Source organism: Hetaerina americana, unplaced genomic scaffold, assembly GCF_022747635.1.
Source record: "Hetaerina americana unplaced genomic scaffold, ioHetAmer1.1.p SCAF_13, whole genome shotgun sequence".
Classification (NCBI taxonomy): domain Eukaryota; kingdom Metazoa; phylum Arthropoda; class Insecta; order Odonata; family Calopterygidae; genus Hetaerina; species Hetaerina americana.
The window spans coordinates 14879591-14906490 of record NW_027286403.1 but is presented as its reverse complement, the minus strand read 5'-3'; the positions used below and the strand labels follow the sequence as shown (position 1 = coordinate 14906490).

The 26900-nt window shown below is 42.0% G+C and overlaps 1 protein-coding gene across 9 annotated transcripts in view; it reads left to right on the top strand.

Moving 5' to 3' along the window:
- p120ctn (adherens junction protein p120) overlaps window positions 1-26900 on the top strand; it is a 295363-nt gene that overhangs the window by 71035 nt on the left and 197428 nt on the right. Inside the window, exon 2 of one of the 9 annotated variants that reach the window (XM_071583287.1) lies at window positions 5823-5906. The exons of the other annotated variants lie outside the window; for them this stretch is intronic. The gene's annotated coding sequence lies outside the window, so the exon portion shown is untranslated. The remainder of the gene's footprint in view (window positions 1-5822; window positions 5907-26900) is intronic. 9 annotated transcript variants of the gene reach the window in all.

Below are 26900 nucleotides of genomic sequence, written 5' to 3'. Positions count from 1 at the left end.
AAATGGAAGAGTACGAGGTGGGATGTATTAAAAAATTAAGATTGAACAATGAAAGGCAGGCAGATATACTCGCGGAAAGCATAAATAAGAGATGCCGTAACGAACGTTGGGTATCCTGAAATGGGAAAGTTCGATACATTGAATAAAAATGAGTATGCTGGGTGCGATGTATAGGATAGTTAAAAATGACGAATCGTGGGAAGATTCAAGAGAGAAAATAGGCTATCAAATTTTAAGAGAAAAATGAAATAAAAATGAGGACAAAAATGGAAAAGTTTTCATTTTTTAAATAGAGTATTGTCTTACGGAACCAGCTACCTGGAGAGTTGTTTGAGACCTTCACATAAAATGGTCAATTTCTAGAATAGATGTAAGAAAGACACTGGACAAAAGGCATGACAATGTAAAATGCACAAACGTTACAGTGACGATAAGCGTGGTGGACGGCGTGAGAAGTCACACTTCATGTGTTTGACGGTGCGTGATTTTGGATGAGAAATGATATTAGTTCACGTGTGATTTTGGATGAGGTGAGATGTTTGACAATGCGTGATTTTCTATGGTATTGCGTTCGCAGTGTGTAACAATACTTAATTTGTATTTTCTTTGGTTATCATTGTGTGTAGCAGCTTAGTTTTTATGTATTATTAATGAGAATCTGTTATTGATTAGATGGGATTTATTTATGTTAGAGATTGTGTTGAGTTATTTTCCTGTTTTTCATTACTTCATGTCATTTGCATTGACTATGTTTAGCGTATAGCAGGTTACTTTAAGTTCTGTTTTTGAGCATTTGTTTAGTTAAAAATAACAATTTTCCACAAAATATTATTTTGTGGAAAATTGCTATTTTTAATTACTCATGATATTCCAACATATCACGCCTGAAACGTCTCTTTTTATGAGCATTTGTTGCTAATGAATGTCTTTTTGCGATAGAGATTGATGCTGAGATGTTTCCTGTTGTTTTTTCAAAAAGGAAATATTGATTTAGATAATAGCGATTTTTGTTCCACCTAAAAATGACTACCTGTTCGTATTTATTTCCATGATAAATTTAATTTTCGTAGAAAAATTATTCCGAGTGAGTATTCAAGGATATCTGCGACATGTGCGATAATCTGCGAGCGTTAAATGTTGATACTTGATAAAATAATTCATTTTTTTCGATAAACTGAAATGGTGACGGTACTTAACAATCCTCTAATAGTGCTAATGTATGTGTAATACATTGCTGTTATACCCCTGTTACAAAATCTTTTAATTGCGTTTGGAAGCAGGTGTAATGCTCTTAGTTTAAGCCTATTTAAACGTTACGTATTTCATTCTACTTCGTTATTTTTTTCAACAAATGGTACTGTAAATATCATTATTATCAGGGTAGACGATTTATAGGCAAGGATGTCGAATAATATACTTTATTATATATTTATTGGTATTTATTGGTATTGGCATTGATGTTTTTGGTGGTCAATGAACTTATAGATGCGCAGGTAATGAAAATAAAATCTCCACTTTTAAACTTGACTCTTTCCTCGTGCTTTAGAATGAAAGTGTATTTTTTGTATGCAGTTCGTTTTTATATTAATTTACTTCAATAACTTCCTTTAAATGGATGGAAGCATTTCCCGGCGGAAATGAAACAGAAATCGTTCCAAATTCGAGTCGTGAATTCTAACTCCCTGATAAATGCTTTAAAGTGAAAGGAAAAGGAACTGAAAATCGTACGGGAAACACGGTGTTAAAAATGAAGAATAAGCTGGGGGAACGTGTGATAGTGTATCTGGAAAGTTATGCATTTTCTTATAAATATTGTAATATATATTTAAGAGCCGAGTCAGCTATGCTTTTATCAAATAATTTTGTCTCTATTTCTGGGTGCTAAAACTTTCAGAGTTCAACCATGAATAGTTAATTGAAATTACCTCTTTGTAATCAATTTAACACAACTGTCTCTATCATGCGGATGTTCATGGTTAGACACAATTCTTTTGCAACTCAAAGGCGGTGATTATTTTATCACTAGATATCTCAATAAATTTCCAATTTTTATTTGAAAAAGTCAACAAAAATGAAACATATACAGTTTCATTTTATTAAGGATTTATCACAAAATAATATTAGATGCAAGTCGCCTCTCTGTGTTATAAGGAATGAGTGGTCTCCCGCGAATATCCACGCGACATTTTAGATAAACTGGCGGATACAAAATGTTTATATCGTTGGCGGCCCCTTATTCCTTTGAAATGTATAACTTTTTTACTCGATCATTCCTTCATCTCATTATTTCTAATCTCCCTTATAAGTGATGAGAATATCTAAACTTAAAACAAACTACTATTTAAATCTTGTCGACGTGATTTGACGACACGCTGACGATATGATTAATGCGGGCATAATGTTTCTCCTGCCGTTAGTTATATCGTATGAATCACTTACTTTTCCTGGCTATGCGTAGAATGAGACTAATTGGATTGTTGCAACCGAGGGTGTATTATTTCTTTTAATTATATGCGCACGAGGCACTTGACCTTACAACAGGAGTTGCTATCTTTACCGTGTTATGTATTGTATTGATGTCAAAATATATTCTCATTTTGATACGTTCTCTATTTTGTGCAGAAGGGAATGTTACATGAATCACTCGATGTAAGAGTAATGTGATGAAATTTTTCAGCGACGTTTTTCCGCGTTTGGAGTAAAGGTAAATATGTTCACAATTTTATTTGTTGTAGGTTTCAATTGGTTCCGTAATGATAGCATAATTGGCAAAGGCAATGCTTTTTCTACACTATTCCACGCGTGTTCACTTTATCACTCTTTTCACATCCCCTGATTGCGGAAAGAATTTTTTTCTTTACAATCCTATTTTTTTTAGATTTTTAGCCACGTTTAATTGCCATTTTCACTACTTCCTGGGGTCTCATATTATTTTCTTATCTTTTTCTTCGTTTTCGTGCGGCGATCCATCAAGAGTCATATCTTTCCTGCTAAGGGCTATGTCATTCTACAGTTATTCGTCCATTTACTTTCAATTGCCAGTGAGTTTTTCTGTGACTGGTTGCGTTGGTAGTTCGGCATAGAATCTCGACCTAGATTTGGGTATTGCTCTGCCTTAGTATAATTTTCTCGTCATTATTGTTTAGCATTTTCGTTGATTAGTAGGGTGTCCTAAATGTTCGACTAATTTTTTAAAACTTTTTCTGGTGGGAAAGTTTCATGAAAACGATTTTATTGAGAATAAAAAGTAGATTACTACTGAGAAAACTCTTCTCTCCACGTGAAATCTTCCCTTCCCTGAAACGCTCAAGTCTTGTCGGTCATATATTTTGGAGAACGGCAGCAGATACGATTGAACCCTTCACGGATTTGGAACTAATCTAGGTATTGGGGGTTAGCCTACACAGCAGCTAACATAGCGGTTGAATTCCCTCCACGGAGGTTCCGTTGTTCTTTGATACTAGTTTGTGTTCCAATTTACGTGTATTTTGAGGGTACAGCACTGCCGTGATCATTTCGCCACCTTTAAAACGTCCTCTGCTAATATTACTGCGCCTGCAGTGCTTTACGGTATTCCTTAACTCGCATCTTTTCCACTTCATTCATATATGCACGGTTCATTCATATTGCGAATCATTCAATTGATGGTAATTGCTTAATGAAATTATTTTGGTTTTGATATCATCCAGAGTATTACGCATCCGAGCCTTTGACATTTTCTTCAAATTAATTAATGCCCTTTCGACGTCAGGAATTTCAAAATTATTGTGTATTAACATGACTCAATTAAATTTTGCATTTCCAAATATTTGCCCATATCTTATCAGAAAAGGTAAATTTAGATTGTTAATACCCGCGATGCAATTTATCTGCTGAACTCATTAGCCAAAGAAGTAATGCATGTAATCAATGTTCATTGATAACTCTCGGTGACATATATAAATGGAGTGAAGTTCTTTGGAAGGGCCTATTCTCTATTGATTACCCGAAGGTCAGGGTCTATTCTCTATAAATTCTCCGAAAGCCAGGGTTTATTCTATATAAATTCCCGAATCGTCTAGAGAGAGAGGGAGGGAGATAGGACGGGTCGATCATAGCGCCGTTATTTTCCATTGAATGTCTTCCTTCTTCCCAAGAGCTCTTCTTAGGGGGGGGGGTGGCTGATCGATGGCGAAGGCGATTTTCTCACTTCCAGGCGATCGGATCGCCTTCTCGGGTGACGGCGGCGGCGATGCGTTCGAGTAGAGCACATTCTTCACACCACTCCACCTCGCTCGCCCTCCCCTCCCCCCATCCCCACGTATACCCTAATGGCAGGTCGCAGCACTCCGTTCTCTCCTAGCCGATGAAATGGTCGCCCGAGGGAGAGGGCTAGTCGCGCCCACCTTTGGTGTACTAGGTGCGTCAAGTAGGATTCCTCCCCCTCATCCACATGTGAACGTTCGCCCGGAAATCTTAAGTCGTCTCGGAAAGCCTTCGGAGAGCGCAGTTTTCTTTCGGAGGGGGTGGGTTTGATTGTTCCCCTCTCCTGGCGTTTCCTCCTTTCAGCGAGAGAGAAAGAGGGTGCCCGTCGCCGTGGGCGCGCGCCTATGCGGGAAAGCGGTGCCGGGTCCGCATCAGGTTCTCTCCCCCGTCCGCGTGTTGTGGGCATGCCGTTTCGCCGTCGCCCCGGACCGAGGCACACATCCCATGGCCAGGACATCTCGCCGGATCGATAATGAGCAATGCCCTAGCATCGTCTTCCCACAAAGGGGCGGAGAGGATCCTCGCTCGCTCCGGCTGAGGGCGGCGGAGAGCATCGCCTCTCCTCGCGCTCGCTCGCACTTGGCTCCCTCCACTCCCCCCCCACCTCCCCCCCGCTCCGTACTCCTTGTTCCGCCCAGATGCCTAAGAATGCGACCATCGAGAATCACGTAGCGGTGGCCGGCTGATTCTGTGCGGATGCTTGTGGAAGATCCACTCTTAAGTCTTAAGCTTCTGTTCCAGACAGTCTCTCCGGTGACTGTGGCACCATGTACCATGAAAGTCCCACATCCGAGATCCATTATTCCTTCGTACTGGTAGAAGTATTCGTATACGTTGAAAGGCCTATGCCTTAGTTTTTATGGGCACAATTGCATCAGGCATGACCGAAATGTCCCAAATCTAAATATCGGGTTACTTGCTATTCGAGCGTACGCGTATTGGAATTATCATGCAAATGTTTAAAAATATATCAAATCTAATCTAACTGAAATTTGGTTTGATAAATGTTTTTTTGGGTAAAAACCCATTCCTGTGTTTCAAAATCTCCTTTCGTGCATTTTTAAAACGCAAAACTATAACCTACTCTACCCAAAAGAAAAATATCGTTTTATTTTTCAGTGTCAAATATTTCTGTGAATTTGCCTCACTTTCATGCGAATATTATTTTGATGGTTGCATGTATTCACGTTATGGTCTGCAAAGTAAAGTTTTTTGGACGCTATAGAATATCTTCTTCCTAGATTTTGAAAATTGATTAGTTTTGGAGCGAGTTTTGATAGTCAATTAACATTCTGAAAACGTGGTTGAAGACAGTATACGTATGTGCAGGCCTCATTCTTCCTACTGAAGGATTTTATCATCATCTCGTATTATGGTGTTTTCGACACCATCGCTATAATTCCCTGCTAATTATTAGCCTAATTCTTCCTTCCTTATGGTGAACGTGAATTGTGCTGTAGTAAATTATTCTTATGCTAACAGTTTTAAAATACCATGTACTCTATCGTTGATTTCAGGGATGTAGGCTCTTTGATTAGGCCATGCATTTCTTATGTGAGTTCATTTTTATTTTTCAGGTAAGGTCATCTCCTTAACCACTTCTGCCGTCCTCTCATGGTGAAAAATTCAGTGAAGGCAATTTTGTGAAGTCGAAAGAAACGGTAAGTGTTTCTCGATGGGAAATTAATCCGATATTTGAAAATGCGCAGGTCGACTTGCGTTGGCATTGGCCAAAGTTTATGAGTGAAATTTTAAATTTATTGATATCTCGGGATATATAATGAATTCATCGAAGAAAATTTAAGGCGACTGTCACCTTCGTGCCGGAATCAGATCAAATACAGATTTTTCTTACAGCAAAATGGTAATCGCAGGGCTGGGAAAAATATAAGTTGTAGTAGTTTTCCCTTCATCATCAGAGTCATTGATAACTCATCTTATCAATATTCATTAAGAAAAATTAACACGGCACATCCACCCCCTGCTTTAGCTTCTTCATGATGTGGAGACAATGTTTTGAGGAAGACTCGTGGAGGCTGCTTTCGCTGTTTCGTCACGGTGAACTGCTCAGGAAACAATCTCAATTCTTTGACCGTTAATTCGAACTCTCCGGCGGTCAGTCATTCTTTCCACCTGGAGGCAGAAAACGGGGCATGGGAGCGTCCGCCCCGAGTATCCCCTGCGTACGCCCCGAGGATCCTCTCCGTTCCGTCAAAATGCGTCTTCGGAAGTGCGAAGCGCCGAGGAAGCCACAGCGCCGTCCAATTCAGACCGTTATGTGTGTAGGGTGGCCCGTTAAGGGCGACTTCGAGGGGGAAAAAATAAAGTCTTTCGACTCCTTTCTTCTGGGACTTCTCCGCAAATGCTGTCAGAATACGGAGAGAGTTGAGAGAGTCGTGATTGAAAAGTCACATGGCAAGCGCTTCGCCACTGGGAGCGAGAGTACGGAGGAGGGGCGGGCTACCATTCTTTCCAAATTCACCCGCCCCTCTTCCCTCCTCCCTCTCGTCACAATCCTCCACCCCACCCCTCCCGCTATATTTTTGTGGGGTAACACCGAGAACATTGTTTACGCTCAACTTTCCGTGAAATTTGGTGATCTGAGGAACAGGATGACGGTTGCACTCGGAACGAATTCGCCGGAAATGCCGAAAACGGGAAGGGGGGGGGGGGGAAGAGAGAGCTTTCCGCACCGAATCGCCCGCGTTGTGTAAACCAAGGAGTCAAGTCGCAGTTGTTTTTAAACTTCCTGAGCAGACGGTCGGGTGTAATAATCTCTGGCTCTTAAGAATCAAGATTTTCAACGCCAATCTCTTTCATTTGAGTGTTAATTGCTTCAGTTTTCATCGGTAAGGCGAGTTTTGGCCGTTTTACGATCGCGATCAAAACAAAAAGCAAAGGAAATCGTGAGGCGCATGACGGACCACGATTTTGAGAATTCCAATTTCAATTGTTAGGTAAAGCTCAACTGCACCAAAAAGGAGCGTGGATTTTATCCGGGCCTCTGTCTTCCTCGGTGCATAAATGGGACCTCTCCCAATGAAAGTTTTAAGTGAAGAATTTTCATTCTCCTAAAGCATTTGAAGATAGGTGAAATGGCGATACTGGTATAATCCCTGCCATATCGGTTCCTCTTTTCTCCCTCTAAATGGAAATATGGATTTTGCCAGTGCGTTACAATTGAGATAATTCTTTTCGGCTAGAATCATTATTCGTTATCTATAGACAGGGGACCTAGTTGCCCAGTTGGGTAGAGGGTAGGGTTTCTGAGAGGGCTTGGATTTGATGTCAGGTGATGCCCCTTTGTATCCTCAGCTTCACCAAATCTCTGTGATTTTTCGGGTACCCGATCTTCCTGGGGAACCATTGCCGGCAATAAGGAAATGAACTGACCCACCATTCCCTGATGCGTGAATTTCACACGCCATTGGGTTCAGTATTAGTTGAGCTCTACTCTCACCAGAAAACCTACCTTGCGGTAGAATACTGTGGTTTATCTATTTATAGGCAGAAGTCGACATTCCTAAAATACTCGGAAATTTTTCATTTTTCCTCTAATAATATTCGGGCCATGATTTTCCGTCATTAGTGATTCCTTTTGACTATCGCGGTTCTTTAAAATGCCTTAGCATTCGAGGTATTTTCTCGCCTGGAGAATTTTGTGCCTAACCAATAGTTTGAATGTTAGTCGCATTTGATGTTTGCCCTGGGGGAACCGATTCTCTTCATTGCTTTGTCAGCCTCTCAAAGGTTTCTGGATGTGCATAACACAACGCTGAGATGGATATCGTTATAATTACATTCGCACGTCACGGGTCACGCAAACTGTCAATCTGGCATGGCTCTGTTTCCATCCGCGGAGGCATTCCCCAACGCATTGCCCCTGAGCCCAGCGACTCCTACTCCCCACCAACCGGCACCCGTAACCGCCCCCTTTCGGGTTGCAAGACGTGTGTGCTCCTGCGGCGTCTCTCGGCAAATTTTTTGCTTCTCTTTATTTCCCTGTATTTTGTGTAACAAAATGCTCGTCGAAATTAGCTCCATTTGCGAAGAGCATACGAGTATATTCTTTCGAAGGCTGTTTACGTGGTGTGTGAAAACTTCATCGTCGGGCCGGGGAAGTCATGATTCGGTGGAAAAAAGAATTAAAAGTCAAAAATAGAAGTAGTTTTATTCGGTTTCTTCCAGTTAGGGAAACAATTTCTTTCAGAATCCTTCGCAGAAAGCCTATTTTCAATTCGGTGTGTCATAGGAAAAGAGTTGGGAGGCTGCAGTCGGATGTGCCGAGCCTCATACTTCTTGGCATGGAATTTTCCTCCACCTCTTGCTGGCGTAAACGTCTTGAGTTTGAAAACAAAAACCGATGGGCAGCGCCACCCAGCATGCCTAATGCCCGTTGAATCTTTCAACGCTTTTCTACTGCCCTCCCAACTTGGTCCGCCGTTTCCGCGCCAAGCGGTTCTCGAGGGACGTGCCCGTCTCTTGGTCATTTGCGCCGTTGATGATGGGCCGTAATTGAGAAGCCCGGCGTTGGCTTTATACCCTTCCTTCAGCGAGCAGCTTTGACTGTCCAGATGTAGTGGTCTCATCCCACAGGTTTTTGTATTATATCCATAAAAGTTTTCTCCCAGTAATTGCGGTCCAAATCGGTTGCTTCGCACTCGAGTGCAGTACACTAGTTCTCAGTCCGACCTCGTATAAGATGCCACAAACTTTCGTATCAAAAGACGGAGGGGGGAAACGATGTGAATCACCATGGCAACCAAGGGGGCTAGAGGCTTGTTTCCTTTCCCCCACTCCGGAATTTTTGCCGGAGGAGCTGAGGGGTGGATGGGAGCGTGGCCCGAGGGGAGAGCAGGTATGGGTTTCCACCCTCCAGAAATTCCCCAGATTTCGCTCGCATGCAACGAATTGAAGCATATTCAGAAAATGGTCTTCCTACATATTCCGGCCGCTGGGATCTCGACCATTATGAAACCCTGCCCAGTTACAGTAGCCTTTGCCAAGTTTGTATTGTTCTTAGGAGACCTGGAGATAAAATTTTACCCGGTATCTTGCGATCTTCATATTTTTCAGAGATGTTGTACCATAATTTGTTCTGTGACGTTACCTCTGGAACTATATTTCAGCGTTGCATTGTGTCTATCCACTCCGTTGCATATCTCAGGGCAGAAAGAACTAAAATGTCTACGAATTCGCGACTTCTTTATCGATCCCTCTTTGTTTCTTTCCTCAAAGCATCAGTCGTGAGGTGGGTGTGAAACGTTTTCCTTTCCGTAGCCTTTGGCGAACTTATGGCTGTTGGCCTTACCTTTTTGAGCGTACTTAATGGCTTTTCAGCTTACTTCTTTGATCATGGATTATATCTTTGTGTCTCTCATAATACCTTTCAAGTTTCCTCCCAAGACCTCAATGGCGAAAATGGAGTCTTTTCGACAATTGAGGCTTTCAGCGTCACTGCCGGTCTTGACACCATCTCGCACCATGGTTCGTACGAATGGAATAGAGAATTCGTATCCATTCGCGAGCAAAAAAATGTAGTTGTCATCGACCCATTGAGGGCTTGTTTGTTATATAGTAGATGATTGTCGCACGCGACAACGTTTTGAAGGCCTTTGGAGAAAATTTCAATAGGAATCCCTCTTTGACTTTATTCAATGAAGTGGAAAATTCTCAAGAGCTAAACGTGAGAGTCTCAAATAGAGAGGAAGGGAGACTATGGCTCAGAAATTTGCAGGACCCTTGAGTTAAGTTATGACAGAGAATTTTGCGGCAGAATAAGAGTAATGGACTGGAGCGCTGAAAATTTTAAAAACCTTATTTTCTCGCACAGATTGAGAGCAACAAAACGTAGGTCAAATAACTCAAACAGTGCAATCGGAAAACTTGCTTGCAATTTGATTCGAACGTCACCTAAAACTGCTTTTGCAAAATATGATGTGTTCCCCAAAATTCCCTGTCGGAATAGAAAGTAAAATTTTCATAGCCATTTTTGTCATTATCGATCGTTTAAGTTTTTGGTAGCTAATTAGTCTCGTAGGGAATACTGGGATTACTTGGATATCCTGGGCATCTGATTTTTGTGGTATATAGTAAGTGACAATGGGTAAATGAGCTTCGAGGGATCCCAAATTGGAACTCCAATAACTTCAAGTTATTGATCATTTAATCATATTATTAAAGTCTGTTATTATTATACTCCTAATGAACTCACGTGCTAAGGCCATTTTGAATCCCTGTCTAAATAAGAACAACATTTGTGTATGGTTTAATGTGACGGAAAAGTGTATTCCCCTCAGCTTCCAGGGACCAATGGAATTACCGCTTGCGTTGAATTTCATATAAATTGACACTACTCCGAAAGCTGTCATAAGGACACGTGGCAGGTGGTGTCAGGCCATCAGCTATTATACTGCCACTCCACTACTTCCACATACACATGGCACCCCGCGATCCACCGACAGGGCACGTAGAAGGGGACGACCGGATACCATCCATGAAACATCCTTCACACATATTGCGAATATTATACTGCTAGCAACCACCCAACTAAATTCACATTTAAGGCAAGAAAACCTATTAAAAAGACCGGCTCAAATGCAACGCAGTCAGTAATTACCAGCTAGCATTCTACTCATTCAGGACCAAAAATTCACAAATGCCTTATCTACACGGCACTCCATCCCCCGACAAAAGGACGCGTGCCATGAATTGAGCAAAGGTGGAATCTAAGTTGCACTATGTTTTCGACTATTTTCGCGAGCACTTACTCATTTCTGTCTTAGTGTTTCATCCTAGAATTGTCGTCGCGAATATAGAGTGGGGAAAACGAATGTTTGAGTTTATCTGTTCGGCTCCTCATTCTGTGTCGATTGTCTATCCTGGCGATATAATTGAGGTTATAAGTACAGATTTTGGGTGGTATATTTGGAGGCGGATAAAATCTATCTGTAAGTCATTGCATCTATGAAGGTTGCCATCTTTGATCTTGTAGTAAATATGTGAGGCTTAATGTTTAATCCTACGAATTTGGCGGCCCTTTTGTTTACCTTATTCAACTCTGTAATCAGTGTGAGGATGAATTCCATAACATCGCCGCGATATTTAGGGTCTTGCTAAAGAAAAATAGTATGTCTCCATCACATTTTCATCCCTACACTTTCCAAAAATGCGACTTTGATGAATGCCAGCTTCTTTGGGAGCATTTCACAAATGATGAATATGTGTTTTCCCCATGCAATCACCATGCATCCCATGCAATGGTCACTCCAAAATATTTTGCGTGGTCCGCGACAGTCATCCGAACACCTCCTAAGTTTGGAAGTGAGTTAACTCTGCTGAAGTTTTATATCTTTTGTAAGTAGTTCAAAACAGTATAATTTGAAATATTTAATTCCAGATCCCATTTCCTCATCCTTGGACCAGTGTTTTTAGCAATGACCAACTCGAAGAGAAACTCCCACTACCACAGTTCTTTTGCCATTTCCTCCTCTCTTCACCGAGCCGTTGGTCAGAATTTGAGAGCCGTCGACTTGAAATGTGAGCCCCTTGTCAATTGGTCGGATGAGTGGAGTGATCGCCACGCTCTCGTGTCGCTGCCACTTTTAAGTTTTCCGGGAACCGAACTCTGTTCACTTTTGCAAACTGGAAAACCAACGGACCCCGCGCCCTCTGAACCATTTCTTGTCTCCATCTCGAAAGAACTTCCGCGTCCCGGACCACCTCTTTCGGGTGGAAACGCCGCTCTCGGAATCTGTTAGTTTTTTTCTGCTTTGGCAAAAATGAATGAGCGCCGCCCACAGTTGTCCCAGATCACTTTTTTCCCGCTCCGGTGCCAAGAGTGGAAGAGCGACCGGATTGCGACGTGAAGAAGCGTGGTCATCGACGAGAGTTGACCCGTATTTCCGATGGCGGCAACGCTTCAACTCGCGCGGCCGACAACACGGCGGCGACCGTTGGCATCCCCGCTGCTGCTACCCTCCAACTCCGACTTGGCAACGTCGAATCGCCTTGAACCTGGCTCGTCAGCCTCTGCCGTCCTCCCCCGACCCCCCTCCCCGTCCTCAGACCAACGAAACCCCCGCCACTCACCCTCTCCTCCCCCCGTTCACCTCTACCTACACCTCACCCTCTCCCCCGTTGTCCTCTCCCCGAACCCCCCGTCTGTCCAAGGGCGAAGGGTGTGCGTGGCGTTGCTTGAAAGGCGGGCCCCCGTGTGCCGCTGCTGCTCGATTCCCTCCGAGCGGCTCGCTCGCCCCGGCAAAGCGTCGGGGGCAAGGGAGGGAAAGCCCTCGCCGCCGTCAATTCGCCCACGGCTTGGCGTCGGTTTCGGGAATCGAGGGTTTATCGGGTCCACCGTGGTGGCCTCGGAGAAATGGGCGCGGGGCTCAGAGGACGCCGTCCTCCGATCGGCGGTGACGAAAGGGAGCCGGCGTCAGCCCTGGTGACTCGAAAGAGCGCGCTCTTAGGCTCAAGCTGTAGTGCATCATGGTCAATGCACTACTGGTTAGCACGGTAGTGAATTTGTTGTGAGGAATCTGATATTTTCTAATTTTTCACTCTTTATTTCAATTTTAAAACAAAGTATTAGCAGCTAAGAACCGAAATATTTAAATTCTTTATTTCCTGGCATAAGTCTTATTACTGCCTGACAAATATTGAACAAGGAGAAATGAAAGGCATTGCTAACTTAACGGTGTGAATATTCTGACGATAATCATCACAGCATGCATCAAAACAAACAGTGTGTGTATGGATGTTGAAATTCAGTTCAATAAGGTGATTCTAAGTAAATTAATTTGGTTTTGTTTAATATCAACCGCGTGTCTGCGAGATGTCATGTGCAACTTCAACATCGTCAACTTTAATGTCAAACGTGAGATTGTTATCCCTCCCATATGCATTAGCGTGAAGAAAGGGCATATTTACGTCTGAATTCAAACAAAAATTCGTAGGCCGTAGGCAGATGGGAAGTAAGGTAATAGCGGACTGTGTTTGGTAGTAGTTTAATGCAAATCATGGATCGTTAGAGAAAAATCCCTGGGAAAGCGTTTTGGGCTTTCTCGAAATCTGGTTTTTTCACAGCTTCGCTTTAAAAGCGTGGAAGCCCGCAAATCCAATTCAACTTCGCCGATACTCCTTCGCTCTCGGATCCCCTCACGTCCTGGGGTTTTCCATCGTTGTGGTGGTTTCGTTTCGTGTCGGCCCACGCATAGTTCGTCCCTATACCAGAAACTTCGACTGTTAACAATAAGATTTTCCGAGAGCAGCTTAACACGGTCGACGGCATGCCCTGTGGCTACGCCCTCCACTCCCTCTCTCTTCCGCCCGCCTCTAAATTTCAGCTCAACTTCCGAGCTCTGGGCGTTTCGAGAGAGAGGGGAAAGGGGAAGAGGAAGCACCTCCATCCCATCTCCCGATCAATTTGCAGGGTAAAGTGAGAGGTGACATTTTCCGGATCGAATTCCATCATGCTCCATTTATTCTCGTTTGCGGAGTTCCATCTCACTCGCAGACACTGAGATGGGCGATATTCGTATCGCTATATCGCAAAAGTGGTTTTTTCCCCTTCCCCCAGATGTGCCATTATTTTAGTCTTTTGTTACTATGAATCCTGGTCATATTCGCGTTGGCATTTTTTTCCAACAAGCGACCAATCCACTTGGTAAGAGATGAGTGTGCATTCGGGTTTCAGAATGACTTATTAGACGAAAATATTATTATTATTACTTGTAGCCCTATCATGTCCTCTTGTAGGATCGGGGTTTAACTTTGGAGCTCCTGTTGTTTACTGACCGGAACCTCTTTTCCGGACATGATGTCCCGGACGGCACACGTTTGGCCCTTCGGGGTTAGCGAGGCATTTATGTGATAACATTTACAGGATACAGGAGATATTATTTTTAGTCACTTAGAGGAATCGCAAATATAAATCATCTGTCGAGGATTTTCAACAGGTCACGTGACGTCTCTGGTTGAGTCAAGGGTCCCCTTAGTGTAGAATCAGTCACTGGAAATATTTAATTAACTTTTTGGAATTTCACTCTTAGTTCAATAACGATGGAAAAAGTGAATAATCTATAAAAAGATATGGGCAAGGCATGAAATTTCAGAGGTGGTTTATATGCAATTGTGAATCTTACGTAAATTATGCCCTTTTACCCTGTATTTTATATTTTGGTTAAAATACAGCACCGAAAAAGAAGGCCATCTTGTAAATTAAACAGTTCAGAAAAAGATTTTTTGTATTGAGTAAGCGTTTATTTTTTATTTCGAGCAGAAGAGAGTCAACTCGCATGCAGATAGACAAACGTATTTAAACATTACGTAATATTAAAGGTTATTTCTCTTTGTAATGAATACTTTTAAAGTCCAGAAGAATACGTACCCAGCTGATCGTAATGATGAAATATCTCGGCAGTTAATAAAGAAGAAACTCTTTGTGGATGACCTGCAGAAATTGTGTACAATTTTGAAGAAACTAGTTTCGGGCGTGATTTGGTGGAGTGTCTTTATTATGAAAGGGAAAACAATCATGTAAATACCTCATGCAATAGTAATTATGCGATCTAAGTTTCGACGCGGCGCGACTGCACCAGGTGGCAGGCACCTGGTGTTTAAGGTTCGGGTGCGCACAGTCCATTGGGGTCAGGGAAAGGGTTGGCGCAGAGGGTCTCCTGCATCGAGTGAGTTTGGTGAGAACTGTGTCTGGCGCGGCTGGCCGAAAAACTAATCATTTTTTCTATCTGGTAAGATGACCAGAATTCAGAACTTCTTGATTACCCTCTAAATCCTTGACAAATATATCAATTCAAGATATGACGGAAATGGGAGGAGCACCTCAACTTTGTTCGACTTCGACGTTCATTTCCGAAGGCAACTATATTATATTCCGAAGGTTACTATAATTCTCCATTCAGGGGTGTGTCCTCACACCCACTGCCACATGCCCCCATAACAGCTAGATGACTCAGATGCAGATAGGACTAAAAAAGCGCGAGGAAAAAAACTAAATTCCACTAACAGCAGTTATATCACAAATCTCATGAAGTTGATGCCTCATGAAAGAATTGAGGGATTTTATTTGAGGAAGACCATGCACCAAAGTGTTCAGAAACCTCCAACTAAGAAAAAATGTGTCGAAAAATCAGCATTTTTTGAACAACTGTTGATTTTTAATGTGCAATAAACAAAATAAACTCGAGATCTGAAACAAATTACATCAAAGGATATTTTGAGCTAAATCATAGAAGTGAGAAATAATGGACAGGGAAAAGAATAATCCGTCAACTTGGATGCAGTTTGCGTACTTCTCTATCTACGTAGTCCCCCGCTAGCCTCCTCATGAGCGTATGTCGGGTGGTGTTAGTGCCTCAATCATTTATGAATGCCTTTCCAGAGTGGTCCAACGAGGAAAAATACTAGGAGAAGATCAAGGATTATGATCTTTGGTTTGAAAATCACAAAATCCCCATTCCTCTATGTACAATATGTAATATGGAAACGCGGCTGGGACTGCAGTTTCATAAATATGCCCCCTCACATATCTCCTCGCCGCACATCTCCAACCCGCTCCCTGAGTGCCCGCCGAAACCACCCTCGCTGCAGACTGCTCCTCGCCCCTCCGCTGACCCCGGTCGCCCTCCGCCCCCACGGACTGCGCCACCAGAATCTCAAACTGCGGGCACCTGGGGAAGTAGTCACACCGCGACGAGACCTAGGTCGCGCCGTGAATATTTTTCTATAGCCATTGATTAAAAGCTTTCTGCTAGATAAAAATGATTTGCTTTGCAATGTAAGTTGGATATGTGGTAAATGCATTTGTATTGTGAATGATGAACTCCATGATTCCCTGTTGCTCGGTTTTGTTGGACTTAAGTGGGGAAATATGACGGTAAGATGAATTGCAAAAGAAAATGTTTCACGAACGAGAAACGGAAGTCGGAACAAGGGTCGGGAATGTCTTCGACGAAGGCCAAGGGATGGGAAAGAAGCTGATACGATGCTATCCGATCGGTAACTGTTAAACTGATCGATAGCATTCTGTTTGTCTTGGAAAAGAGAGGGAAGTGTTTTTAAACGTAAAACTTTCATGCACGGCTTTGCGTGAATCATTGCGTGGAAACAGCCTCTAACCTCCGTCCTAGAGAGCATGGCATCTTCATGTGCACTCTGGACTTGCCCTTTCCCGTTCGTCCGCGATTAGCCGGGTCTTTCATCAGTACGTACATTTTAGGTCAGTAGCTGGTCTTATTGCTTTCCGAAATTAAAACAAAAATATTTTCCAGCCAAAAGCTATCTAAAGGGGTTTGCTCAACGAATTATCCAATCCGAAATGTTTAAAAGTTCGTCCAAAATATTTAACAATCAAGTAATATTAATTCCATGCTATGCCAGGTAACTGGTGAGATATTCCTCCGTCTCAAGTAGGACATGAAAGGAAATGCTGCATATTCATTTTGTGAAGGAAGATCGAAGTACTACGCAACTAACGGCCAATTAATTGGCTGAAGCGACCGCACCCATCCGCGCAAGGATATATCGGGTTTTTCCGGGGAGGTATTTGATTTGTATCAATACCACCGTTACTTCATGCATGACTTATTTTATGATGGCACAGCTTTATATTCAAAATTGAATACGCTGTAAACAGTTTGGGCCAAGCTGAAATTATTTGAGAGATTGACGAGTTTAAAAGAATTCCAATGTGTCTTCAGCGGGAATATTACTTTAGACTGCAGTTGGAGAAAACGACACTCAGATGTTTATAAAGCAGCCGTACTAACTGTCTTTCATTTTCTTCTATTTCCGTTCTACCCAGATGTTTTATGTTCGATTTAATATCCTCAGCACTCTCCCATGTGGTGGCTCGAGGTTAGTACTCGTATCTCTATGTGATCTTTAATTCTTCTAAATTCTAATCCAGCATTCTATTTTCTACTTATTCTTGCCTTTGCCAGCAGTAATGATAAAAAGGAAATAAAAATAATAATTTATAACCTAGACTCGCGCGGACGTTACGTCCCAAAATGAAGAAGTGGAACTTGAATTGGTTTAATGGGATTATTTTCCGAGCTCTCGTTTATATTGATCGTCGGGTATTGTAAACTTATTGAAGTACGAGTAATTCTTTTAGCCTCATCGAGTTTTATTGGAGCCATATTCTTAAGATACTTTATTTTTTTATCGGATGTCGATTTGCATCCTTTTCTAATTTTTATACGTTCTTTGCACTACGTTAAAGTCTTGAGGTCGCGTCGTTACCGCCATGCCGCCCAAATGCTCCTCTATGGACTGATAATAAAACATAATAACGCACATACGCCTGCGATAATGTCGTTAAAGTCTTTAGTTGGTTTTTACCGATTTAAAGAGCAGAAAATGCTTAATCACGGAGTGATTTTAGACATTGTCGACGCTTTTTTTATCCAAGTTAACGAGAGTTCGCTGAGTATTACGGGTTCCAGATTAATGAATGTATTGTAAGATATTTCTTCAGGTCTGTTTATATCAACGTTATAGTTGTAACGAATGGAAAATTGACTTCCTCCGTCAATACGGCTCTCGTACCATCGCGACAGCGGATTAGCACAAAAGCCCCCCCCCCCTCACTCTCGTAGTAGTAGTAGTAGTAGTTTTGAGGGGAGGCGACCGACAGCTAAGGTCATTTGCGCCATAGGGGAAGGACAGGAAAGGATGAAGGGTGGAGAGAAACCCGGCGTCGGCATTAGCCTACTCTTAACGAAAGGCGCCAAGGGGTCCGCGGCTTAACGTCCCATCCGACGGACGGCGTACTCACTCAAAGTGCCCTCCACAAAGCACCTCAAGTAGGGATCGAGATACCTCTGAAAAATATTCAACATCGCCGGGATTTGAACCCGCGCCCTCAGGGTGGGAAGCCAGTACGTTAGCCCCCGCACCATCTCGATCCCCCCCCTCACTCTCATATGCATCTTTCTGCCGACCGAGTTAACCTTCATGTTCCCGGTAGACTACTACGGATAACTAAGAGCCTACCATTTATTGCGAAAAACCTCGTCATTACTTGATGCCCATTTGCCCCTCGCCTCTCAGGGTGCAAGTTATTAGGCACGCTTTAAACTAGGCGCTTGAAAGATCGTATTATGAAAAATGTAATCACATGAAACACGAATCACACCCTCAATTGAGAAGCATTACTGTAGGTACTTTCGAAATTACGTTATTTTAAAATAAGGTTATCCGTACAGAAAGAGTTTTCCTAAGTGTTTAGAACTTCCGAGTTCATTTCAAGGGTGTCGTATCGAAATGGTTAAGTTTGGAAAATTGAGTTAATCCCTGGGTTAAGTGCCTTTTAAATACACGAATACCTGCTCTATTATGCTGCGTTCGGGCTTCTAGATCCCCGAGTGTATTCTCCATAATGTAATTAAGTTCCGGAAATTGGTTCGGATAAGTCTTCCGCCGTTCTCACTTATTCGTAGAACGATATCTACCTCGGCTTGTGTAATGCTCGTTGGCACCGCCAAGCAGATCGATTGCGTCGGTAGTTTATCGATTCTTTAACCACTCGAAAAATTGTGTTCAGTAAAGTATAAGGTGTGGATTGGATTCGGAAAAGCGAACATACGCACATCCCTGATAATAACTTCTCGGTAAAAGGTTGCCGAGTCGACATCATCAATTGATCTTCACTCACGAATCCCCGCATCACCGACCAGCGTCGTGGGGGAGAGGACCCAACGAGACCGTTCACCCATCCCTGCGCCAGGGACAGGCCCCTCATCCCCGGCCCCCACTGTCTCCCCTCCCCTTGCCATCCTCCATCCCCCCATCGGTGGGCGTGGATGGGCACGCGGGGCCCGAAAGGGTCGAATGCACGCACTTCGGTGACGGCGGAAGTCGGGGAGCATCCGGTGGTGGGCGGCGGCCGTCCACCCCCTCCCGGTACCTTCCTTGCCACGCCCCCCCTCCCCTCAAATCGCGTGGCCGACCCTGATTCCCTCACCTCGGCACTCTGGGAAATTTCGCCGCGCCAGATTGAATCATGCCCCCCGCCACTTCTCGGGCATGATCCCAATAGTTTTTTTATTCATTTTTTCCTCGGTGAATTAACTTCTTCACTGATGATGCGAGTAATTCACGACACGAGTTGGTTCTTGCCGACTTTTCGCGAGCGTAATAGTTTTTGCCTGAGTCTCTTTTTCGCCGCTGTGAATTTTTGATTTTGGTATTTTTATTTGTTTGCGTTCGAATTAATAATTTTTTTTACTGCATGACATTTTGATGTTTTAAATTTTTCGAAATCAATTTTATACGATGAGATTAGAGGGAAGAATGACCAAATTCGAATAAAAAAATGACCGGGAAGTACTATGTTAAGAGGAATGAAAGAGGCCATTGTGAAAAGTTTCCCCCAGTGCCAAGTGCTCGTGAGTGGTGATCCACCTGTATTCGGCATTTTGGAGTTGAAGGCCTACAAGATGTCCTGCCACGGACAGGAAAATGTCAATTTTCCAAACCCCCCCCCTTCTCTACCCCCCGCTCTTCGACACTCTGACCGGTTAGAAAGGTTATTGGTTTAGAGAGATTAATCTGGATAATTTGGGCTTTTACTGAAAAATTAGTTCACGTTTTATTTTGAATAACCAAGAATGTTTTAACTTTTGAATAGCCAAGATCGTCGGAATAAATCACTCCGTCATAATAATTTATTTCTTTTCGATGCTGTGCATAAATTACTTTAACCTTACATTGAAGCTTCATCTGATAATATTGCCACCATACTTATTTAATTCGTTTCACTCAGCCTCCGAGTACTACCCTTGAACGTTTCATTGAACTCGGCCTTTGCCCACTTCGGCCAGCTCGCATACCAGGAGATCGTATTGTTTTTTACCGAGTGCGTAGCGGCGCGCTCGCTATTCACGGCAATCCAGCTCCGCGGAGTTCCTCCACGCGTCGTCGCTGAAAGGAGATGACGAAGGCTGGAGGACTTCCCTTTTAGCTAACGATTTTTCTCTCTCTCACTCTTTCTCTATCCTGTGTTTAAGTCGTGGTTTCTGTTGCCTTGTCCGTATTTTGACGCACGAATAGCTAAGACCAAAGAAAGGGATTGGCAGACCAAGCTCGGTATGTTACCCGTATAGAATGGGGAATTCGTTATATTACGACATGGAATTGATAAATAATGGTTTGCTTTTACTGCATGATGAATAATTATGGAGGTCATTAAGCCCATAGGTTTTCAAGGAACGTATCAATTGTAATTAACGCTGCCAATAATTTTTAACTTTTTTTCTGACATTGCGTGAATTTGGAAAAATCCGTCGTTATCATATGTTAATTTTAGACCTCATTAAACTCTAAATATGCATACTCTGACTCTCCATCTTGCAATACTCAATCAGTACACTTCTTTAAAGTATTTGGATCCCGTAATGTTTAAATATATATAAATATTGATCGCATGTTGTGTTAAGTCCATTGTCATTGGGTGTAGTTTCGAGGACAATCGACTTAGATTGGATACAAACGGCGTTTAGTTGTTAATAACTTTCGATGATTCCACTGTGCGCAGAGGCTCCAGTCCAAAAGAGACTTTTCTCATTAAAAAAATTTTAAGTCGGCCCTTGGCTACCAGCGTTTCCAAGCATCGCCTCCCTCCTTGCTCCGGTTCCTCTTCACTCCTCCTCGTCTATTCTTAGTCATCAGGTTAAGAAATGCTTATGTATCTGCCGCTCCCGCGCCAGGCAGATGAACGGGGATGGGTCCGAAAAGTTTTGGGCGAGACGCATTTTGTGCCTCTGGCCGTGAGACACAACATCCACGGGAAGTATTGATAATCTTGGATAAAAGTTTCCGCTTGTTTGCTGTTTTTAAACTATAGCCGAAGGAAGATTTGCCTTCTATTCTGTCTACTGGAGAAGGGATATAATATTAATCGGCTTCGACCCGTAGTTCGGCATATAGACATGTAATAAGGGGTTCCCTAATTGGAAGATGTTGCTCCCCCTGTCTATTTCGGTCGTCTACATTCGACCTTCCTGCTTGTGTCCGCTAATGGAATTTCCATACTTAATGAAATTATGGTTCACATGAAATAATAGTTCACATGAAATTACGGTTCACATGAAATTATCCTTCGAATATTGTTGCTGTCTACGTACATATTTCACACTGGATACTTCGCAAGAGGCTTCACTTATTGTTTTATTTTCTGCTCAGGCCTCATGCCTCCCTTGAATAATGGTTGGACGAATCCTCTTATTTGGTAGAGTCTTTCATCATTTAAAGACCTTCGAATTATCGATCTAGTGTGGTGACTCGTCATTTTTACTGATTTGTTCTATTGATTACGAATAGTTGATGGTCCTCCTGGTCAACGAATCTCCTCGCGTTGCTGGGGACGTTTTCCTGCAGAAGGAAATGAAGGTTTTGATCGTTCAACAGAGTTGTTTCCGTTTGGTAACAGCGCAGTTGGCGAAGCATATTCGCGACGCGAACTTATTCGATCATTTTCTTTATTTCGGCGTTTGAGAATTGTACCCGGCATTGTAACTGTTACAATCTTCGATGGTAGAGAAACAAGTTTGACTAGCTCTTGAACGGCCCTTGACGATAATTATACATCCCATTGGGATGAATCAATTCTCTGCCTCACTCTACGTGCTCTCCTTTATTTCCTTCTTCAGGTCATCATAATTTCTTCGTTACTTCGCCTCGTTAAAAATGCTTGTTTTTTTCTCTTGCCTCTTGCCCAATCACCCAGCATTCTCCCTACGGTCCAAATTTTTTAATCCCACTTCATCTCATTCCGTCACTATTATTTAAACTTCGTCCTACAACTTCTCACCATCAAAGTGTGTATCTATTCAAAGACCGGCTTTCGCAGCTTTCCATTGCACGAGGCGTTTGCTAACTTTTTCTTTACGCCTGTGTATTGAGTAAGTCTTTTCAAGTTTTCTATGAATACCTCTTTTGCTAGAACAGTTTCTCTAATTGCATTACTTATATACGCGTGTTCTTTGAAAACACGGTTTATGTATGTTGACTCCTTTCCTCTAGTCTTTTTATGCACTTAGTCATAGATGTTCAGTTTGGCTTCCTGCTTCTTGAAAACCTCGTTAAAATAATTTCCTTGTACGTGTATATATCTCACCCCATCACGATCCTCAATAAAATACCCGTTGTAAGATCTACCTTTTGATTTGTCGCTAATCCTTCCAGTTTACTCCTCTTCTCGGCGACATTTTTTTTGAACCTTGGTCCACCCTGTCCAGAGACAGCTTGTCCAAATAGATGAATCAAACGACGACGCATTGATAATTTTCTCTGATCATACTTCCTGTGGAATAGGACTTCTCTTCTCAATGAAGGAGAAGTCCTATTCAACGAGGGTGGACAGGACGTATCTTCTCCGCGCTCATATGGGATGTGGTACCCTCTCGGAGTCATTAGTCCCAGATGGTCCATCACCCAAACAATATGGCTTCTTAGTTTCTTTGGTCACTTGTGGATCTTTTCCATTTTTTGGATTTTATGTTTCCTCAAATACTTGATAGTTTCTGCGCGATGGTAGAGATGAATGGAAGAAGAATCGGATTTTCCTTCTAGGGGGTCCTTTCTAGGGCCAGGTGGTTATCTTCGTTGGCGTCATTCGCGTGATCGTCAACGAAGGACCTTTTCAAAGACCTTCCGAAGGGCCAGACGCATCTTTCTCTCGTTTTATTAATTCTGGTGGAACGCCGTCGTCTTTAGGTTTTGGGACTCAAAAGTTTAGCCTTCTTTGTCCGCGACGGATCGGACGACTCTTTGAACGACGATGGATAGGACTGCTCTCCGCTGGGTAAAAGGAAAAACTTCAACCTAGATACGGGGTACGCCCTCAGCCAAGCGTGGAAGCCTGTGCTCCAGGAAATAAAGACATCAAGGAGTGAAAACGTGAGCAACAGCCAATTAGGAGTAACATGAACTCGAGCAGCGGATATAAAAGGACGGCAAAAATGATTACCCGGTATCATCGCCGAAAGGGCGATGACGGAGTTTTAAGGATTAATTATTTCATGTCTTCGTCCGTGTTACTTTCATGGAATAAAATAATTGAGGTGCCTATTTGTAGCCTGCCTTAGTTGTGTTTCGAACGTAAACGGGCACTTAAAAATAAACCTTCTTCTCGGCAAGAAAATAAGAACGGTGGCGATTGACTTGACAGAGAGTTTTCTACCTCCGGGAGTCGTATTGGCTTCATAATTGCAATTAATTTCGAAATTGTTATGCTTCAGTTTTGTTATTTCTTTATAGAGAGAGACGGAAATTTGTTTCTTTTTAAAAAACGTAGCATTATGCGAGTAGACATTGACAGCATATGAATGCCTTTTAAAAACTTACGTTATTAATAAAAACCGTTGGAAAAATGCCTCTTCCATCTTGGAGGTACACCGCGTTTTCATTTAATTGCATAAATTAAGAAACTTTGTTGACTTAAATTTTATTAATTACCTATAATGCATGTGTATTAATAATTTAGTATTGATTAACATCGTTTCGCAATCGGATTGGGTCGTTTGGCCACTTATTATAGTTTATTTAGTCTAAACATTAAAGAGAATCCATTTATTCGTGAAGATATATGTAGGTCTGAATGTTTTTTATTTCAATCTAAGGTTACTGGAAAATAGCGATTTGCTTGATCGCTAGTTTCCTGTTAAATGTCAGAAAAAATCGCTAAATACAATATTTAATGATAGAAAGGCAGAAATTACTTTATATATTTTTATCAACAATTTTTGTCTCAATTTAGGTGGTCAGAAGGACTGCCTTTGCGGATAGAATTCTGTATATTAAGGCTTTTGTTTATCATTCCTCTAAATGCTTCGTTATTTTCCTATGGTTAAACTCTGAGTGTAAAATTCATTGCAGTCATAACGCCGTTCTAACTTCTCAATCCGTCCAGGCAAAATGCCCAGAAATAAATTCTAGCTGAATTGAACGCTGGCGATGAGCCTTCTAAGTGAATCCTAGGAATTCATATTTTATATCTGCTGAAGATCGTTACAATTCCCCCTCTCTTTGAATTGAGATACCTTGAGAATTTGTTTTTTATTTTTACAAGAATGGATTCATGGTCACTGCTCTTTTACTTTTCAATATAACGTTTGAGATTTTTTGTACCGCAATTATTGCATATTTGCTAACAATACTGCTGATACGATCCGATGCTACTACTAAGTTACTGATAGTGCTCTACTAGAACAGCTTGGTCTAATAAATGCTTAGTGATAATTCTAATAAGCGTCACAGGTATCACGGCTTCGATACGTCATTTCTGTAGTAAGCACCTCGACAGAAGGATGTAGATTAATGTTACCTGCGTCGATACTTTCACTGTAAAGGTGTTTTAAGTTGAGAGTTGATATTTGGTCTTCGAACGTGTGTTGGAGATGTGTATTTTTATACTTACATTTTTATTCCTTTAGAATTAATCGTAAATTAATGCGAACCTTTTTTTTTTAATCGGGGCCTATAAAATGAATATACCCCTACCAGATATTCTCTATTATTTTGACTTCATGCACCTGACGGCTACTAAATTGAGTCCATTGCTTTACATACCCTTACGCGGGGTTTATTTATAGATCTTTATCATATGGTATAATGCGGAAAAACTTCGCAGTGTGCTATCTTTTCTGTAACCTATATTTCCGTGCTTGTGTACTGTCTGCCTTTGGAATAGGAACTATTTCATCCTTTGGTAATTCACGTTCGATAGGACGTAAGTTTTGTCTAATATGCCGTAATTCATGCCGTGATATTTTATTGTAAATATACAAGTATATGCTTGATACGTGGTCGTTCAACGAGTCCTTTTTAAGATAAAGGGAAATATTAATTTTGGCAGATTTTTTTATTTTTCAATATGATCTCATGTTAGCTCGATGCACTTTTCCCAGCGCTTCTCCAACTTTTTTAAGCCGTCCAAAAAGTAGGATTTCGGAGAATCCTCAAAATAAGAGAATATGTCAGCGATGACCTCATCGTTGGGCGTGAATCGTTTCCCGCTGGGCCATTTTTTCAAATTTGAACATGAAAAGGAATTCACTTGGGGTCAAATCGGGTGAACACGTTGATGTTGATGAATATAGCTAACACCCTAAATTCAGCCTAGGGAGATATGAGGCTTACTAAAAGCAAACCTTATCTGATACTACGAGTACCTGTCATGGATTTCCTGAGAAAGCATGGAACAACCCACATACCACTGGGGTGGGTTTCACAGATTTTTGCTTAATGCCGATTTCGATCTTGCCTACATCCTTTAAGATTGGTGTATACCCTTAGTGTTGCTATTAATGCAATTTTAGAATTATTTCTATTTTCTGCTCCGAGTATGCATAAATTATAAATGTATATATTTGGCTTATTTGTATAAAATTGGCATAAATGCGATTACTTATCTCCATCCATGGCTAGGCTATAGTCCTTCGAATAATACCAGTGATTCGACTAAAAGAGTAAAGAGAAGTGCCCAAAATTCTTTTTTTTAAGATCATATCTGGTACGTTTTTACTCCCTATCTTGGCTCGTGAGACATAAGTTATTTCTTTGGTTGGACTTTTTATGACGTGCAGTCACTGATCACTTTGCCAAGACATGAGAATTCTTTTTCCGGAACAAAGTTTCATGTTTATTAAAAATATTAATCTCTTCCATATTCTTGCACGAAAACAATGTATGTATTGTATAGATGATCCCGACCCTAGTGAGAAATTCAAACGAGTATTTTCGTAAGAGTTAGACTTGAGTCTATCCGTACGTTTCATCCATTTTAACCGTTTTTACCAACTTTTTCCATACTCCATACATATGCCTCGAGCAGATCCAAGTTGAGTGGGTATTCCACATCATTCTCGCTCTCTATTGATAATTTCATGTTATATCACAATATTTAAATATGTACCCTCGAACAGACGCTTTTTAGGTTTCGTGCCCGTCAGTAAACGTATCTACATATATACGATGCCTCGCAAGCCGCCGCCAGGGCGCGTGGTGGGGGATGTTAGTACATCTCCCGTAAAACAGAATGCAGCCACATGCATAACGAACAAAAACATGGTAATTCAAACCCACACGGACGAATATATTCATGCAAAACCCATTTGTAATATACATACATGCAAATATATTTACTAGCAACTAACTTACGCAAGCACATGCCCCTACGAATGTCCCATATGCCTACCCAGCGTTTAATCTTGTACTAGCTGTTAATTCGAATCTCTGCAATAGATACTCTTCCTCGTGTTTTTTTTTCTTTTTCAAATTTTAATAATGTTTATATGCGCTGTAGTAAATATGAAATATAAATATTTATTTTACACCGCGCGCAATCATCCCGTTAGTATGCCAATTTGGTACGCCAGGTACCATACGCATTCAGTCGTTGCCCAGGCATCTATCTCCTCCTTAGAGTTAAGCGACCGTTCCAGGCCTCCTGAAATGACAATGCATACGTACGTGCCTGTCCGTGCAAATCCAGTCCTGGCGAGCAGACAGATAGGAGAATGGTTTGCTCCGCTCCCCTCATCCTCTCGCTTCCTCCCTCCCCCACGTAGACGGTGCACTTGTTGGGAGAGTCCCACGCCGGGCTTTGGCCATCCCTGATCCCCCTTACTTTA